The 19730-nt window shown below is 35.2% G+C and overlaps 1 long non-coding RNA gene across 1 annotated transcript in view; it reads right to left on the reverse strand.

Moving 5' to 3' along the window:
• Positions 1 to 3203: 3203 nt before the first annotated feature.
• The window catches only part of LOC141547913 (uncharacterized), a 122768-nt gene continuing 106241 nt past the window's right edge, over positions 3204 to 19730 (reverse strand). The window contains exons 2-3 of the long non-coding RNA XR_012483690.1: positions 4721 to 4765; positions 3204 to 3320 (exon numbers count right to left, since the gene is read on the reverse strand). This is a non-coding gene — a long non-coding RNA (uncharacterized LOC141547913). The remainder of the gene's footprint in view (positions 3321 to 4720; positions 4766 to 19730) is intronic.

Genomic DNA, 19730 nt, shown 5'->3' on the forward strand with positions numbered 1-19730 from the left:
AGAGTTTAACGACTGAGGTTGGATTTGAAGTCAGATCCTCCTGATTCCAGCAGGACTGGTACTTTATCCATTGTGGCATCTAGCTGCTCTAGCAGTCTGCTCTTGTGATTTTAAAAAGTAGGTGATTATTGATTAGAGAAGGTCTAAATAAAAGCCTGCTGAATAAAATAATGGGATACAATTGAAGAATGAGAAAAATGGAAATGAGAAATTCAGGAAAACATGAGTGTATTTGAATAACAAGCAGAAAATGGTACACATCCAAAGTATACACCCTATTCTTGATCTTTCTCTTATCCCTAACATTACTCAGAAATGTTTTTTTTTTCCCTTGTTCTTTGCAAGCCTCAGCTCACATTGGGCTTCCTGAAATAATTCTTACAGAGATATGCAGCAACATTTTTGTATTCATACTTGGTTGCATGACTTTATTTCCATCTTTGGAACACCTTTTCTAAATATCCAATCTCATTGATAAACTTCCTATTTAACTAGATGCTTCTTTGGGCACATCATCTTTTTATTGCTCATAAGAAATAATTTCTGATTAATTTGTCAGACTTTTTTTTCCAGAGAGATTTCTATTTTCCTTTAAAGTATTAGACCATAGAATGATACCTCCATTTTTTTCAGAATTTTTAAAATGTAGACACAAAATGTATATTGCTGAGAATGAACTATTTCTATTCTTCTAATCTTTTATTGAACTTGAACAATGATTTCATTGCTTTAGAAACTCCCAATGAGAAAACTCCTTTTTAAAAAATATATTATTTTTAAAGTATTTATTAGATTATATTTTTGATAACATTTAAGTTCTAAGCTCAACTCCACTCTCCCAACTCCACACTAGAGAAACCCAATGTTTGACACACACCTATATGTAAAACTAAACAATACATAATTTCATTTATCAGTTATTAGGGTACATATCATCTTCCTTTATAAGTTCTTTGCAACTGAATTGAATATTCATATAGTTCAGAATTGCTTAATCACTCACAGTTACTCTTCAAACAACTTCACTGTGACTGTATACATTGTTCCTTTGGTTCCGGTTTCATTCTTCATTATTTCGTGAAAGTCTTTCCAAGTTGTTGTTTTTTCCTTTTTTTTTTCTTATGGTACAGATAGATATATTCCATCACAATCATATACAATAACTTATTTAATCATTCTCTAATTCACAGATATCTCCTCAATTTCTATATGTTTGTTATAAAGAGAGCTGCTATAAAAAATTCAGAAATATAGGTTCTTGTCCTGATATACTTAGGAAACAGAACTAATAGTGTTATTGCTGAATCAAAGAGCACATATAATTTTATAATAATTCTTTGGACATGATTCCAGATTGCTCTTCAAGTCATTGGATCAATTCAGTTCTACCAACAGTATATTAGTGTCCCAATTTTTCCACATCCCCTTCCATCATTTTAGTCAATCTATATAAAATGGTATTTAAAAGGTTTTTCTGGTTGTTTTAATTTTAATTTCTTTAATCGATATGGACATAGAGTATTTTCATATGACTCCCTCTAGTTTAATTTTGTCTTCCAAAAAGGGTCTGTTTATCCCTGTAATAATTTGTCAATTGAGAAATGACTCATATTCTTATAAGTTTAACCTATTTCTCTAGATATTTGAGAAATGAATCCTTTCTCTAAAAACAATTTATAAAATTCCTCCCCCTCCCCAACATTCTGGTTCCCTTCCAATCTTGGCCACATTGGTTTAAAAAAAATAAACAACTTTTGTTTTTAAACTTTAATATCATTAAATGATTCCATTTACATTTCACAATGCTATCTCTTATTTATTCACAAATTCTTCCCCTCTACATAAATTGGATAGATATATTTTGCTTTTTTCTAATTTATTGTATCTCTCTTTATGTTTAGATTATAAATCTATTATGAGCCTTATTTTACTAAGGCAGTTCCAAACTTTGTTTGCAGTTTTTTTTTTTTCTTTTAAGAGTATTAAGATGTTAAGTACCTCACTCAAGGCTGCAGAGCCAGAGTACATCTGAGTATGTACTAGTCCTGAGTCACAAGCTGCCTTTCCATCTGCATCAAGCACTGCCTCCTATTTTTTCTCCATTTGCATCCCCAAATTGGCAGGGCACAATCCTGCTTTCCCCTTAGCAGATCACTTTGCATAGAATAGTGAGCATTGCAGATGACCCTCTATGTACTCTCCTCACTTGTTGCCATCAACAATATATATATATATATATATATATATATGTATATATATATATATATATATATATATATATATATAATGATAATTATATATGTAAAGCATTTTAAGGTCTTTTCCTTACCTTAAAGTTCCAGGGACAGAATGTCATTTGAAAGGTAATTTAACATGAGTAGTTCATTACTATAATATAATAAAATTTCACTAATCCAAACAGCAAATCCAGAAGTAAAATTTGACACCTACAAGATGTCTAAATGGACAGATTTTTCCCACCCACCCAAGTTCTTAACTTTGCTAGTGATAAGAATGAAAGTAAACTGATTGGTTGGATTATAAAGATAATAGTCTGGTACATTAGTAATAGCTTAACTAATTTAGAATGCTTCAGCATAGTGGGGATAGGTGTGAGCTGTGAAAACCTGCTTCTCATTGTTCTCTTTCACATAGCCAATTATTGTCTAAATATAAATGAAATGCTATTTATTGGCAGAGACTTATGGGTACTCTATGATCACTAGTGCAAAGGAGACTGTAAAATTAATTTCTTTAAAGCAAAACCAGTTATCCTAGCAAAGCAGGTCTTTGAATTACTGGTGATTTTATTTTATTTTTTCCTCTTAAGAGCAATGTAACACTTTAGGCCAATTTTCTCTGGAGACTTCTAGTCTATCATCTTTTATTATCCATAAAACTACAAAGGAGCCAGACAGAGTTCTTATGTTATTATTATTATTATTATTATTATTATTATTAATTTTATGCCATGAATACTCTTGTATGTGGAGAGATGAATAGAGTCAGTCTAAAAGTTAAAACACACACATAATCACAAACACATACACACAGTCATGAACATATACATGTACACACATTTATTGGGTATCTAGGATGGATAACTCTGGCAAGCAAATAAAAGCAAAAAAGAGCCTTTTCCTTCAAAGACTTCATATTCTAATGAGAAGACATCATGTAAACAATTAGATACTCACCAGATCTATAGAGAGCAGATGAGAAGTAATCTTAGAAGGGAAGGCATTAGCTACTGTAGCAACTGGGACAGGCTGTCTGAATAGGTAGGATTTGACTTAAGTCTTGAAAGGAATCCAAGGAAGCTGGAGGTAAAGAGGAAGAATTTTCCAAACATGGGGGAAAGGCAACACAAAGTCACAGAGATAGGCAATGCAATTTTCTTCAAAGAACAATATGTAGACCAGTATGGTTGTTTGTAATGTATAAGAAGTCTTAGTTTACTATTTACCTCAAGCTCAAGTTTTTAATTGAAATATGAATTTTATAACACATAGGTGACTAAGTACTAACTCGGAAATCACAGCAACACCCCAATACTAGCTCTGTGACCAAGGGTAACACTTTATGCCTCTTACCCTATTTCCTCAAAGATAAAAAGTTTGGAGATGCTGTCCAGCTTTAAATCTATGTAGTTTTCATTTCAATAAACTTCAAAGTATTAAAAATGCCAAGTAATAACTGTTTATTGTGAGTCAGTCTAAAACTTAGAAGAATTTAATGATTTGATTTAGCATATAATAAATGACTGGTACATTAAAAAAAAAAAAACAACACTGAAATTATGCATATGACACAAGGCAACTGCAAGGAGATGACCAGGAAATAGAAGGAAACATGACTGGACTAAGCCCAGCCTGAAATAGTGGCCTGTGTGAAATATTCATCAATCATGACACTAGGAGACCAGAATGGAAATAACAGTATTCTAATTCAGTATGCTTCTGAAATCCTTCTTGACTAAAAGCAATACTGCCCCTCACGGCTACTACTCTCTCCACCAAAAGTGCTACTCTCCACCATTGAACTAATAGACATTCATTTTAATGATGTCATGAACTCCCACCAGTTTAAAGATCATCACTATGTAGATCATTATACCTAGTTTCCTGATCCCCAATATCAAACCACCAATACTCTATGACATATTTGAACATTCATGTTACCCAAGTTTTTTTTCAAACTCCTTACATTCAAAATACAAATAACTTTTTTTTTCCTTCTGTACAGTTTTAGAGAAGTAGCATTATCCATCTAGTCAGCCCGATTCACAACATTAGAGCTATCCTCTTTGCTTTAATCTTTCTCATGTACCCAATTAATCCCCACAGCTTCTCTATTCTACCTCCACAACATCTCTTGCAGTTGACTCCTTTCTACTATTTACATCACCAGCATCATAAGTGAGACCCTTATTCTGTCACCTAGACTATTGAAAAAAAAGCTTCCTATTAGTTTTGCATCAGATCTTTCCATCTCAATCCATCCTTACCATATCTGGAAAAACAATATTCCTACACCACAGATATGTCTGTAACACTTCTTATCTTGCCAATAAATTCCAGTGGTTCCCTATTTCCTTTCTAAGCAAATAGATTCTTCAGCATTTGGCATTTAAAGTCTTTCACGTTCCAGCTACAATAAATCTTCTCAGCTTTACTGTATATAACCTCATTCTTTATAGCCATCACATACATTTTCTTACCTTGCCGTCATCACCAATTGAGCGTTGACTCGGTCAAACTGAGACCTGTTAAAATATATATAAAACAATTTTAGTAGGAAGGTCAAAGTCTTCCAGTGCATCCCCAGAGCCATCTTCAGTCATCCTACACTATATCTTGCCCCTGGATCCTGATGATTCTGGAAGAGAAATTGAGCTAGTGACTTTACACAGACCTCTCTCACTTAAATCTAATTCACATGCGTGTTATAGCATCACCTCCTTGATATCATGTTCCTCCCCAAGAACAAAGTTCCAACAACAATATAACATTCAATATTTGATGCTTTACATTTGTGCTTTTCACAGGCTAGTGTGAATATAACTCTGCTTTATATTAACTTTTTAGTAGTCCTTATTTCCTTTAAAGCTTCACCTGAATATCATCTTCTCTATCTGTAGCTGCTACTGAATTTCGGCTAAAATTCTGTTGGATTTGCTTTTTATATATGTTGTATATGCTTTGAGATCTGCATGTTAAGAAGTAAGTTCCTTGAGGATAGAAATGTCTTTGTTTCTGTCTTTGAATCTCTAGAATTTCACTTAAGTGATATATAAGTATTGGTTGAATAGTTGATGTATTTATATCAATATCCATTGATATCTATATATCAATCAATTTAGGACGCTATGTATGTGATATTATAGCTATTTTACTGCAGTACTACTGCAATGTAATTTTAATTTAATGTTTAATTAATTTAATTTAATGTTATATGCATATGTTTGAATAATTCCAATTTTATGCTTTTGTCATCATCTTATTCCACTGCATTGGGTCACGATACTTTTCGTGAATTTCTTTTATGAAAGTAAAATCAAAACATTTTTTGTTTAGTGGCAAAAAAGTCTGGCTTTCCTATACTTAGTAAGATTTTAATATAGTTTAATGTATATGTGAGTGTGTCTGATCACATAATCCGGCTGAACCAAATTTAATTTTAAAATAGAACTTATTTCAAGTAAGAATTTTGTATTACATTCATATTTCAAATAACTGGCAGATTGAATTTATTTTCTCTTTTAAGTCAGTTTGGGAGCAACATATAATTGATGTAAAGCTCCTTTAATTCATCTGAAAAAATTAAGTGAACAATTGCTAGGGAAAGATTCATTTAAAAATGAATACTGCATCTCTGAGAAACATTTTCAGTGAATATCTTTCATGACAGAATAAATTATGGTGCTCACATGCCCTCAGGAAAGAGAGAAAAGGGCACCAGGATTTGCAAGATTATCTATTGATGATTATAGAGAAGGGAAGCTTTGGCATTGACATTACAGGAAAAAGATCAACTACCCCCAAAATATGCTCCAAAGGGCACATTTAAGATGCATCTAATTGTCTCGCTTCTATCAGTACCTAAGAAAGGAGGTCCCTCCCTCTCCAGTGCTAACCATTAGACTTAATGGACTTCTCAGTTATTTAAAGCCATGTTACTCGATGGAACACAGTACCAGAGAGATTGCCTTAGAAAATAAATGCTCACTTAATGGCAAGTAAAAGGAGGATGTTGATGGTAAAATACATGCATTATCTGAGAACTGCAAAATGCCCCTCTAGGTAGAACACTGCACCATGGGCTCTGAAATTCATGATGATAGGAACAGGGAGAAACTGGAAATTGTGATAGGCAAGGTTGGCTTTAGGCATTTGTGATTGCTAAGGAAGTCTGCATGTACAGAAGGCTCCCCAGAGACCATTTTAGACACTCATTTAGCATAACCTGGGGTTGGAGTGTGATGTGTATCAGTAAAAACAGCACTGTGCTATCAGAGAGGTACTCATTTCTCATTCACCCACAGCAGTCTAGCCACATGAGCTCACACTGGGTCCTCTTACAGCTCAAAAGAAGTAATGAAGTTACTAATGGAGCTAATTAAGAAGTGTTAATGTGACATATCTGTTACAGTCCAGATATCAGGAACAATTTATATTTAAATATCTTGACACACACTTCGGTTACGCACATGTGCGTAAAGATAACTTTTTGCTTTTGAGCCATTTAAAAAAGTTTAAGTTTACCCCATTTTCTTTTTCCCTCATTTCTCTATTTCTCTATCTATCTATCTATCTATCTATCTATCTATCTATCTATCTATATCTGTGAATATCAATAGGTACCAGTAGACAAAGACCAGTATACATATTTATATGTTCATTCTGAATGTTCAGTTTAAGATTAAATCAAAGTGCTTTCTATAATAATAAAAGGGAAAATGCTTATATTCACACCTATTAATACACATACATATTATTTTATGTTGACTTTCAAAGGGAACTTATTTCATCACCAAGGTTACTTTAAAATGAAAGAAACAATTATTATCAAAAAATAGAATCCATTCACTCATTTACATAAATTCACTTGTCTGCAACCCTCTGCTCCAATTCAGATTTTAAATGGCATCTATAGAGTTGAAATATTTTACCCACTGAAATAAAGGATTCAAATCTAGAGTTTCTTGATTCTAAGCCCCAAATTCTGCCCTTTATAACATGCTGCCTTGTCTATTAATCATAATCATGCCATGATAAGAGAGTGGGTCAATAGATACTTGGGCTTTAAGAATCAGAAGAGATTATCAAACATCATGTAAGTTTTGGTTAGCCTGTGGGTTCCCTATATAATGTTTCACTTATTGCTTCAGTTTGAAGACTTCCAATAATGGGGAAGTCATCACTTCATAGATGAACCCCTTTTCTGTCAGTCAGGTGGGGTAATAAATATTAACTATATATCTATTATGTGCCAGGTACTCTGTTAAGTACTGGGGATACAAAGAAAGATAAAAAGGAAATCTCTGCTTTTCAGGAAATTACAATCTTATGGGGGGAGACCATCTGTGAAAGATTATATGCAAACTATGTGTAAAAAAAAATAGAAAATATAAAGAGGAACTATTAGAATTAAGATGAATTGGTATTTGACTGTAATTGTTAGGAAATTCTTCCTATTGACCTACAATCTGTTTCCCTAGCCATAAGAATTCTTTCCCTCTTTCTGTGGATAGAATTGGATAAAATAAAATACAATTCTGTGGATAAATATCAATTGGAACTTGCTTTAGTAAATCTACATTATAATGTGAAGGGCCTGTGGAAAGAGTTTATGGACTTCTATATTAAAAAATTCCTTGCTTGCTTATAACAAGTAGATATAGGACTTAGGGTCATGTTTAAGAAAATAAAAGGACCAGAGGAATCAAAATGGAAAAATAAATGTCTAAATGATTTTTTCTTGTTCTCCTTAGAATCCTGAGGAGGAATAAAAGGGCTGGTGGGAGTGGATAGGGGCAGAAATGACTTATTTGTCCCCTGTAGGAACTGATTTCTGACAAGCAGAATAATTAGAGTCCCTAGAAGAAAGATTAGAGGTGAGGCAGAAAAGAATGGCATTAGCCTAGGTGTCCAAGCTATTAGACATTCCTACCTTTTCCTCCCCTTCTTGGAGAAGACACTCCAATGTGTAGAAGTCAAGATTGTGAGAAACAGAGGAAGAAAGCAGATAGCTAGCTGCAACCCTGTGAGGGGGAAGAAGTGCTCAGGGAATAAGAAAATCTCCCTTAGCAATTTCTAGATTCTACTTTCCAGGTTGCCTTACCGGGAAAAATGGCCAAAAGCACACTAGTAACAATAACAAGAGAAGCCCGAATTTATATAGCATTTTAAGGTTTTCCAAGTACTTTGTATTCACACTCATACACACACCACACACATACACTTTTAACACTCTCACACCCACATTTTCACACATTAACTCACACTCACACCCACACAGTCACATATACACATTTTATTTTTCCACTCCAGAAAGCAATTGCTGGTACTAGCATCTCAATTTTACACATTAGAAAACTGAACAGTAAAGTGAGCCTGGACATTTCCTACACATCTGGTACTCATGTCTATACATAAATACCAGTTTGTACATTTTAGCTATCCAAATACATAGAAAGTCCACACTACTCTTACTATGTCTCTATGTCACGACAGTAACATTTTACCATTGACCCTCTTCTTGCACTCCTTTATTTTGGATATTATTTGATTTAAGATAAAGCTTAATTAAATTTTTCTGTAATATTTATATACTTTCAGGTATCACTACAAAACTGTTTGTGTCATTTTTAAGCTCATATTTCAAAGTCTATAATTGAAATTAGATAAGTTTAAATTTCTGTTTGATGATCAGAATAATATACTTTATGACTGAATATTCATTAAGTTAAGGATTTTAAGACAATAAAGTAAAATAGCATTCCATGATGGCCTGTAACATGCTGTTGTCTCCAGAAGTTGCCGATTGCTCTCTGGGAGGAGATCTGTTGTGTCAACTCAAATCTCTTGGACAGATTCTTCTTCCTGTAGAGAGCCGTTGTCTCCAGACAGTTATGGTTAACTCTGGTCCAGAGAAGTGATTTCCCTTCCTACAGAGAGCTGCCTCAAGTCTGGTCTACAGCAGAGACTCCCTATCTCTGGAGTGCTGCCCTCTTTTATCCTCCCAGAGAATGGGCGTGGGATAATGCAAGGGCTTCTGGGAAAGATTACTTCAACCAATGAACTTGCTCCTCCTAATCATGCAAGCTCCTCCCCAGTAAAGGCCGGAACTAGAGAATTGTTAAATACTGACTTAGCACTTAGTAAGAACCTAATATCTCATTATCTCATTAGCACTTAGTAAGAACCTAACAAGTTCCTAGCCTAATGACTTAACTTTTGCAACCTTTTGCTTGGAATCAGCAAATTGACACTGAGTGTCATTGGATAACTCACCTAAACTCTGAACCCAATTTTCTTCATGATACTTAGACTGCCTATTACCTCATAGAGTTTACATCAAGAATCAAATAAAACACTGTATTTTAAACACTTTTTAAACCTCAAAGAATAATGAATTAGCCATCCTTAATTGTTATAATCATCATCACATTACCCATGCTATAGCAAGAATAGCATTGCTATCAATACTGATTTTTCACTATGCACAGCATCTCAAATTATTATAATCAAAATAATTTATTTCTTACACTACATAGTTTATAATTTTAGCTGAAACTTTGATCCTTTAAAAGACCTGTTTTGTTAAGGTGGCTTACAGAGACCGAGAACAGGTAGGGTAAAGAAGGGGAAACATCGGCTGTAATGACAATGATTTTTCTACTTCTTTGCTACCTCCATAGGTCACAGATCCAACTTAAGATTCAGTGAAGTATGAGGGACATAAACCCCAATTGAATCTCTTGAAGCTGATGACTACTTGTTTATCATTAATTGATCCAGAAGAACCAACATTTGGTATAAAATGTGAGCAAATTGCGATAGTAAGGTTTCCAGACTCCAGTTGGAGTCTTATTTTGGCTTTCCACCTTCCTTATTATCAGCAATCCAAGTGCAGACCGTAGCAGCCTGTGACAGGGTGCTGGGTTCGGTATGAAGGCTGCTTCTGCCAACAGCCATTGATGCTGATTCTCTCACTGCCAACACTCCCCAAAGCAATTCATCATCATGACTACTAAGGCTGCTCCTCCTGTTCCATCATCAGAGGTGTTATGGAACCCCACGAAATACATATCTTTCAACACTGGAGAACATGAGGCAAGCATACAAAAATATCCCTTTACTTCTCCAACCCTAGTAAACAAAATAAATCCATCGAACAGTAGTATTGAATTGCCAATTTAACAAGATTTTTTAACCTAGAATTATATTTTAATTTTCTCAGTTTGAATCTATTTCAGTTTCTCTCTCTCTTTTCATATGGGCACACATGTGTGCTTTGAACTTGACTTATATAGTCTTGTTCTATACCGACTCCTTTGACAGTCATCTATTGCCTTCAGTTGAAGTTATTTTTTTTTATTATCTTTACATCTTAATTGGGCTGTATCACCCCATAAGGAAATTGCATCTTTGTATGTGACATGGGGCCTAGCACAGTGGCTCACACACTTCGAATGTGTGAATAGAGAAATAGAACATCTTCTACAATAGAATGAAACTCTTAGACATGTTTGCAGAAGTCTGAAAGAAGGCTTTGCCAATAAGTTTTCGACATACATCAATTATGTATCACATTGTCAAATAAATGGCTGGGTATATCACTGATGTAATAGCAAATATGAAACAACAATAAAAACTGTAACCCTAATAAGGAGGAGGATGGAAATGCTGATAAAGAACTCTATAACAGATAGAAAACTGACATTGGAGTCAAGTCTAAAATTTTCTTGTGATCCATCGAGGCAGCTAGGTAGTCTAGTGTCTAGGATACTAAATCTAGAGTGACAAAGCACTGAGCTCAAATCATTTCCCATATACGTACTATCAGTGTGACCTTGACTAAGGGTTTAATGTGCTTTAGCTTCAATTTCATTATTTGTAAAATGGGGATAGTAATATTCACTTTATAGTTTTATAAGGCTAACATATGCAAAGTATTCTGAGAATCTTAATTTATTATGTAAATGCTAGTTATTGTTATTGTTATTATTTTTATCATCACTACTGGATGACCCAAAACAATGTTCTCAATCAGTGAGTCAATTGAGCATTTATTAAGAGCTTACTAAATGTTAGGAATTGCAGTAAGGGCAGAGAATTTAAAAAAGGCACAAGGAGTTCTCCATTTAATTGGAGCAATAATGTGCAAATAAATCAGAACAAACCATATACAGGCGAAACAAGACATAATGAAAAGAATAAAGACACTAGAATTAGAAAACTCTTCTTTACAATATAGGGGGTTTTAGTTGGAGTTCAGAAAAAGCTAGAGAAGCTAAGAAGTAAAAATGAGAAGGAAGATCATTGCAGATATAGGGGACAGCCAAAACATGGTTATATTGCATTGATGAAGTATCTTGTTCATTTAACAGTATAGGATCTCAATGTCACTAAAGTTAAGAGTACATGGTAGGGGGGAAAGTGGGAGAAGACTAGAGAAGTGGTAGTGGGCTTATGAAGCACTTTAGATATCAAACAAGACTTTTGTGTTTGATTCCAAAGGTAGCAGGAAGCCACTGGAGTTAAGAGACAGAAAGCGGGAGGGGATCAGAAAAATCATTTTGGTGGCTACATGGAGAATGGACTTAAGTAGGGACAGAGATATGACGTAGGCAGACCCATCACTAAGCCATTGTAGTAGTCAAAGTATCTGAAGTCCTGCAAGATGTTGCAAAATCAGAGGAGAGAAGAGTTGTATTCAAGAGATAAGAGAATGTGACATTGATAGACACTAGCAAGAGATTGGATGGGGAAAGGGGCGACATTAAGTGAAGATGACACTTGGGTTTTGAATAAGGGGGAATAAAAGGATGACAAGATATGAGGATTTGGGAAGAAAGACAATGGGTTCTGTTTTGAACATGTTAGGCTTAAGTTATTTATTGGACACTGACTTGTCTAAAATCCAATTGAAGTGGAGAAATTGAAGGTCAGCAGAGAAATTAGGGCAGAATGGTGGATTTGAGAATCATCAGTGGATGATTAACTAACTGCAAGAGATCACCAAATGAAGACATATAAAGAGAAGAAAAAAAAAGCTCAGGACAGAACTCTCTGCAGTTATATTTAAAAGATATGGTCTTAATGAGAATTCATTTAAAAAGGATTCATATATATTGGAAAACTATCAAAAGAGAGTGATGTCCCAGAAACCAAACAGAAGATGATGTTCATTAGTGTCCATGGCTATAGAGAGACCAAGAAGAATTAAAATGGAAAAAGGCCTTTGGATTTGCCATTTAGGAGATCATTGGTGATTTTGGGGAGAAGAGCTTCAGTAAAATGATGAGGTCAGAAGCTTAATTATAAAGGGTTAAAAAGAAAATGAGAAGAAAGAAAGAAGAAGCACTTATTATGTCTGGTTTTCTCAAGGAGTTTAACCACCAAAGGAAGAAGAGAGCTATCAGAAAGGATGGAAAAAGTGAAGATTTTTTTGAAGGTAGACTGAGATATGTTTGTGGGCAATAATGAAGAAGCCAATAATTGCAAAAACTTTGAATCTGATCATGGATAACAGAGAAAACAGCTGGTTGGAGTAGATAAAATAGAATTGTTTGTTCAAAAGGCTTTGCTTTATGGAGGAATAAGTCTATCCTCTCTGTGAGACAGTCCTGAAGGAGAAACAAATAGCACAACTCATCTTATTTCTTGCCACATCCTTTTCAATCCAATGATAGACAATAATGCCATCTCTGTGCTCCATCTCTGTGCTACCTTGGTCAGGTATCTCTGTTCCCCATGTCAGAAATACTATCCTTTCTCATCTCTGCTTATTGTCTTCCTTAGATCCATTTAAGTCCAAATAAAATGTTATCATACTCAATTTTTTTTTTAAATCATAATTTATTCAGCTTCTAACATCTTTCCTATATTAATCATTTCCTATTTATTTTGTTAACTTGGTTGACCATATTTGTTTTCTTGTAGTCTCTCCCCTTCCCTTATTGTGATCTGTTTGAGGGCCACAAGCGCCTTTAGTCCCTTTTTTGTATATCCAACACATACGTCAATACCTGATCCATAATAGCTGCTTAAAAAGTATTTATTGACTGGTTGGCATCTGCCTGAAATGAGATGAATAAGAGGAAATTCATGGTACATAGTCTCACTTTTTTTTTTTTTTTTTGTAAATTATATGGCAAAGTTCTTAGCTAAGAGTATGAGAGAGAAGGAGCCATGGCAGATTTGAGGGGGAATGAATTTGGAAGAGAAGCTATTGAGATTGGGATAGTGAATAAATAAGGGAGATGTAGAAGGATTACTCAGACTCTGAGTCACAGATGAAATGTTGGTCTCTCTTAGGGAGATTAAGTTCCAACTCAGGATTTGTTCATGCTGAAAAAATTGTAAATTTAAACAAAGTTGTTGTGATGATGTGATGATTATGATGATGTATATAATTCAAATTTTGGATCTGTAAAATGCTTTCTTTCCAACCTTTTAATTCTAGATAGCACAAGTTCTATTACCTTCATTTGACAGAAGAATGAGAATCAGAGAAGTGAACTGATTTGCCACAGTTCAGGCAAGTAGAAAATGGCAGAGCAGAGATAACAAGCCAGATCTCTGTGGTCTCCAAGTTCACATTTTCTCCACAATTCCACTCGGCCTTGCCAATTATATTAAGTCATAGAATTACAGCATTTTGCAGCTAGGAGGTACCGTGGAGATCTTCTAGTTCAACTCTCTCATTTTCCAGAAGTTAAGTGATTGCCCAAGATCCCAGAGATAATTAGGAGCAGAGTCAGGACCCAGTCTTCGTAATTCCCAGTTCAATGTTCTTTGTGTTGTATCTCAATAGCAGCAGTTAAATTCAAAGAGAGGCTGGCAATGTCTTACTATCACTGTATTTTATCTTTTTTCCTTAGTAACTTGGAGGCAGAAAGTTCAATAAAACCTTATTGATTTATTAATTAAAGCAAACACAGTGAATGCAGCACCAATTTTCTAGCACTGCCTTATGCCAGGGTACTTCAAGTGACATCTTCACTATTTCAGCCTTCTGCAGAGGGAATGACTGACTAGAATATAAGAAGAGAGGCCAGGAGATCTTTGCTTGGAACCACTTGAAGTTTAAAAATCTCATAAATTCGCCAGCTTGAAACAATACTTTAGGTGGTAATATCAATCTAAGAGCTGAATTCAGAAGACAAAGAGATCATGTGTTTCCTGGGTAATGTTTTAGCTGAGCGTGTTTTTAAATAACAAAATCCAGCTCTCTATAAACTAGACAAAGGTAGTACCGACACTGTCTCTTTTTCTAATCTTTATTAAATGTCCTTTTTCTCTTAAAGCCAGACTTGTAGAATGTTTAGACAGCACCAATTATTGCATATGGAAAGGGTAGATAATCTGTTTTTTCTCGTATCATGAGGTATAATACACTCAGAAAACACGTCAACAAAGTAAGCTTGCTTATAGTAAGACCTCTCAAGTGATTTTTTTCCTCCTATATTATAAAAAGAATATAAAAAGCATGCTCCATCTCTTCCTCCTATTTCCTTCTTCTTGAAACTGTATTCACTCTTTTGATAACGTATAAATTCCCTTTCCCCTTGCCTGGATGAGGCGATGTGTTTTTCAGGACAAAAACTCAGACTCATTCAGAGGCTTAAAAGGTTCGAATAATCCTGGGGAATGGGATACCCAGAGAAATAAAGGCATAAGGCCTTCCAGTGATCCATGTATATGAATAAACAGGCAAAAAAAGGAAAACATAGGAAGTGGAGGGATAACAGAGATCTTCCTGAGGGAGAAGAAAACAGAAGTCCCTGAGAGGACCTCGATAGGGAAAGAACATAAAGAGGTCCACAGTTGATCTGCTGATGGAGAAAACATAGGGAATGGAAACTATCATTATATATGTGTATATGTATGTAATTCTAGTTTCCTTTCTATGATTATATGCAGACATGACAGGGAAGAAGCTCAATACTTGCAAGGCAGGGTGCCAAGCAATGGCTATATAAAGAAATGGCTATACAGACAAATGGGCTTATCCTCCAAGGACTTCCTAGTCTAATGGGGGAGATAATTCGGACACAGCAAATGCAAATATAAGAGACCTTGACCTAGAGGAACATGCATCATGTGAATCTGCAGATTCCAAAAGGAATATGGGATTCCCACAGTAGAGGGTTGTTAGATTGCCCAGAAATCCAAAGTTCTTCCCACTCTGGAAAACTCTTCTCCCTGAAATAGTTATATCTCTTGAGAACTATATAGGTTCCTTTTGAGGATGGCTCTGACCAAAAAGGATTGTAATATGATTCTCCAGTAACCCTGAGTCCATCCTCCCTGTGGAAAATGATGAGCCTGATCATGACATTCACCTTCTCAAGAAACTTTAATAACTCCCCATTGCTTTGAGGATAAAATAAAAATAACCCTGTCTATCATTTATAACCTTTCCCAGTCTGGTTCCCCTCTGTCATGCTGGGCTGATTATACATTTCTTCCCCTCAGGCATTCTATGCACCAAGTGAACTGTCCTATTTGTTGCTCCCTATACATAACAACACAGCTCCCCGTTCTGTGCCTGTGTACAAGTGGTCCCCCATGCCTAGAATTGTATTTCTTCTTCCTGTCTCCCAGAATCCAAAGAAGCTCTCAAGAGGCAGCTCAAGTGTGACTTCTTGCAAAAGACCTTTCCTATTAGTGCCCTACCCTCTACCCACACCCCAGACCAATGTATTTTAAAGAATCCTATATTTATTCTCTTATGAACCTATTATATTCCTTCAGTGGAATTCCCTGAAGAGAAGAACTATCTCATTTATATTTCTATTTTTGTATCATTAGCACCTAGCATACCAGGTGAATAAACAAAATGCTTGCTGGTTATTTTTTTAGATGATATCTTACATTTTTTTTGGGGGGGGGAAGAGTGGAGAGGCCCAGAAATTTAATTTTCTTGATGGTTTGGGGTCTTTGATGAAATTATCTTTTCTTTTTTTTTCTTGGATTAAACAAAACACATTCTCTTTTAATTGTCCTGGTATCCCATTTGTTTGGGGACCAAGAATTCTTAGAGTGATAGGGGTCAGTCTAATGGAGACACGGCAGGACACAGGATGCAAAGTAATGGGTTTGAAATGAGTCAGAGGAGGCAGGTTCAAATCTTATCTCTCCCAATTTCTGTGTTAATGAGGAAATCACATAAACTCTCAGGGTTTCAAATTTCTCATCTGCAAAATGAAGGGATGAAAATGCATGGCCTATAAGGCTTCTTCTAGTTCTGAATCTATATTCTTATGTTCCAGAGGATAATCTGAGTAGGTTCAAAAAAAGTAATGAATATTATAGAGAATGTTTAACTCTTGTTACGTTCTTACTAGGTGCTAAATCCGTACTTAACAATTCTCAAGCTCAGGGTTCACAAATTTAGTTCACACCTTTAAAAGGAGTTTGCAGCTTTAGACTTCTGAAAAAGAGTTTATACCTTTAAAGGAGATTACACCTTTAAAAGGAGCAAGTTTATTGGTTGTAAGTAGTTCCCACAAGCCCCTGGAGTACCCATAAGCCCATTCTCTGGGAGGATAAAAGGAGAAGGCAGTCTGGAAAGAGTCAGTCTGGTGAAGGTTAAGGAGAAGACTTCCCACACTCTTGGAGGCAGAGTCTGATTCCCACAATCTAGGAGATTTAGAGTCAAGATTTCATTCTCACATCTACCTTCTCTCTGCCTGGAGGCTCCAGAAGCCTCCCAAGAAACCTGCTTCCAGAAAAAAAAGATTTACAGAAAAGAAACCTCCTCCCAGAGAAGGATTATAACTTAGAGACAACAGAACACTACATTTTGGTGCCCCACGTGGCACCAGGACTTATTCTGAGCCCTTCAGAGGAGCTAGTCCGGACTTTACAAACTCTGTCTATGGGCACCTAGGGCTACAGAGATGGAACAAAATGGGAACTACAAAGCAAGGATTAGATAGAGAAAAACACTGATGACAAAATATCAACAGAAACCATTTGACAAAGGAAAGACACCATGGAAACATTAGTATGAGAATCAGAATTTCAGAGTGACATATAACTGGAAGAAGAAGGAAAAAAACAAATTCTTCCTTTATGCCTTAGCCATGGTGATAAGATTAAGGGGCAGAAATGATGTGATTTTGATTGACATTCTATTATTTGATGACCTCCATCAAAAAAAGTCTTTTCCCTCACTTTCACAGGTTTAGCAATAACCTTTAGAGGTTATAGCTAGATCCATAGTTTAGAGCTAATGGATATCTTAGAGATCACTTATTCCAGTTACCTCATTTTAAAGGTGAGGGAACTAAAACCTAGAGAGAGATGAAGTGACTTGCCCAACATGATACAGCTAATAATTGGAAGAGCTTACGCTCAAACCTAGTTTTCAAACTGATTTAGTCTTTATCTTTATGGCACAAAATCCTGAAATTTGAAAAAAAATTACAAAAAAATAAAGAAGTAAATGGTATTCTGCAACTGAAGAAATCTTATTCATCTTACTTTGTCATTTTTCAAATGAAAAGCAAAAGGCAGAAAAATGAATAAGTAATGATAATATTTATATAGTGTTTTAAGATTCATGAAGTACTCAAAAAATCCCAGTGAGGTACATAGTATGTTAGTCCCCTTCTACACAAATAAATAAATAAAATGAAATTATGGCTCAGAAAGGATAAATGACTTGCCTATTATTAGAAAGAAGTTTAAATGGAATATGAACCCAAAGCTGTAGCATCTGTTATAATGCATATAAAATTATGCAGCACTTACTTCTTTAATTTGGAATTTATAGGTTGCAGTTTGGGTCTCCCACTGGCATCTCCTATTCCACTAGGATTCAAAGGACATTCTGTGGTCCATGGTATTAAACTCTAGCTCACTAGCTCCCACTAATATAGCAACACTTAATATTCAGTGAATACAATAAGCTCAACAAAGTAATACAATTTATGATTTAGTAAGATCAATAGCTGAAAAACATTCTTTCCATAAACCATACCTATTCTTCCACAAGTATATGCAACATCCATTGCAAGAGGGATAAGTCATTTTGGGAATGGTGGTAGTAAGGCACATGTGGGCATCAGAGATCACCTCATAATACTATGGCTTTCATGTTCTTTCTCTTCCCATGGAGTTCTTCTGCAACTTCCCTAATCACAGTGTCTATGTAGGTTGTTCAATGGGTTCATAAGAACCACTTTTCTCCATGCATCAACTTTCAGTTGTAAGGCAGGATTATTTTGAATAAATGTTTGCCTGCCTTTTCTATTTATTCTCTGTTACCTGGGGTCTTATACCCTGAAAATTCTTTCTTACTTGAAAATTATATCCCCTGTCTGACTGGAGAGTATGTTTCTGCTCTCTCACTTGTGTTTTGAAGTCTCTTTCCAGGTGATAAACTTTTGAATTGCAGGACAGCATGCCTTTTTACAGGGGAAAGTTATCCCACTGGTAGTTTTAATGACTACTGGAGGGGCTCACTCTTCATGAAGGCACTTCCAGTCCGGTCTGAAAGCCAAAGATGATGAGGTCATCATTTTAAGAGGAATAAAGTTATAGTCAATCTTTCTGTGGACTATGGATTGGCCTTTCTCATTCAAACAGGAAAACTTACTCATTTCATAAAGGGATAACAGGATGTCAACTTGTCTTTGCTCATCACTAATAATACTAATATAAGGTAATATAATATGACATTTTTAAAGGATTTTCTTGTTTTTGGTGACTGTATCAACTCAGGATTGAAAAGGATAATTGTAGGGATCTCCTACCCACCATCATTAAAATATGAAGTATATGTATCAAATAAAAAGAAAGCTCCCATTGACATTTCTCTAATGGCTCGATATTGTATGAGTGCTGTCTTGTGTTTTCAAGAGTATGGTATGGTAATTGAGGGGCAGCTAGGTGACAACATGGTGGATAGAGCACCAGACTTGGAATCAGCAAGAGTAATAACTTTCATGAGTTCAAATCTGGCTTTAGACTCTTCCTAGCTATATGAGCCTGCTCAAGTCCCTTAACCCTGATTACTTCACTTTTCTCTTCTGTCAAATGAGCTAGAGAAATAATTGGCAAACTAAGCCAATATTTCTGCCAAGAAAACATCAAATGGCATCCCAGAGACTTGAACACAATTGAAACAACTCAATATCACAATGAAATAATGGATCACAAATCTACTGATCTGCAAATGCTTGGTGGGAAAACCTGTTGAATGGTGTAAAATTTCTTATTCAAGCAGGCTCTCTCTAAATTCAGAAGTTCATTACCTCTGCTCTCAAGTTATTGTGAGGTTTTTGACTATAGAAGCTCTTGAAAGCTATTAACAAGGGAAAAAAAAAGATAGACTATAATCTACTAAGGAAAGCAATGTCCAAACTAAGGAAATCGAATTCATTAGAGTACTAAAGTTAGATGATCTTTTTTTTTTTCCTTTGCTTGCATGTATTCTTTGAGAAATAAGCAATTCAAAATATAAAAGCTGGAAGTAGCCCTTGGAGATCA

Source organism: Sminthopsis crassicaudata, chromosome 6 (genome assembly GCF_048593235.1).
Source record: "Sminthopsis crassicaudata isolate SCR6 chromosome 6, ASM4859323v1, whole genome shotgun sequence".
Taxonomy (NCBI): Eukaryota; Metazoa; Chordata; class Mammalia; order Dasyuromorphia; family Dasyuridae; genus Sminthopsis; species Sminthopsis crassicaudata.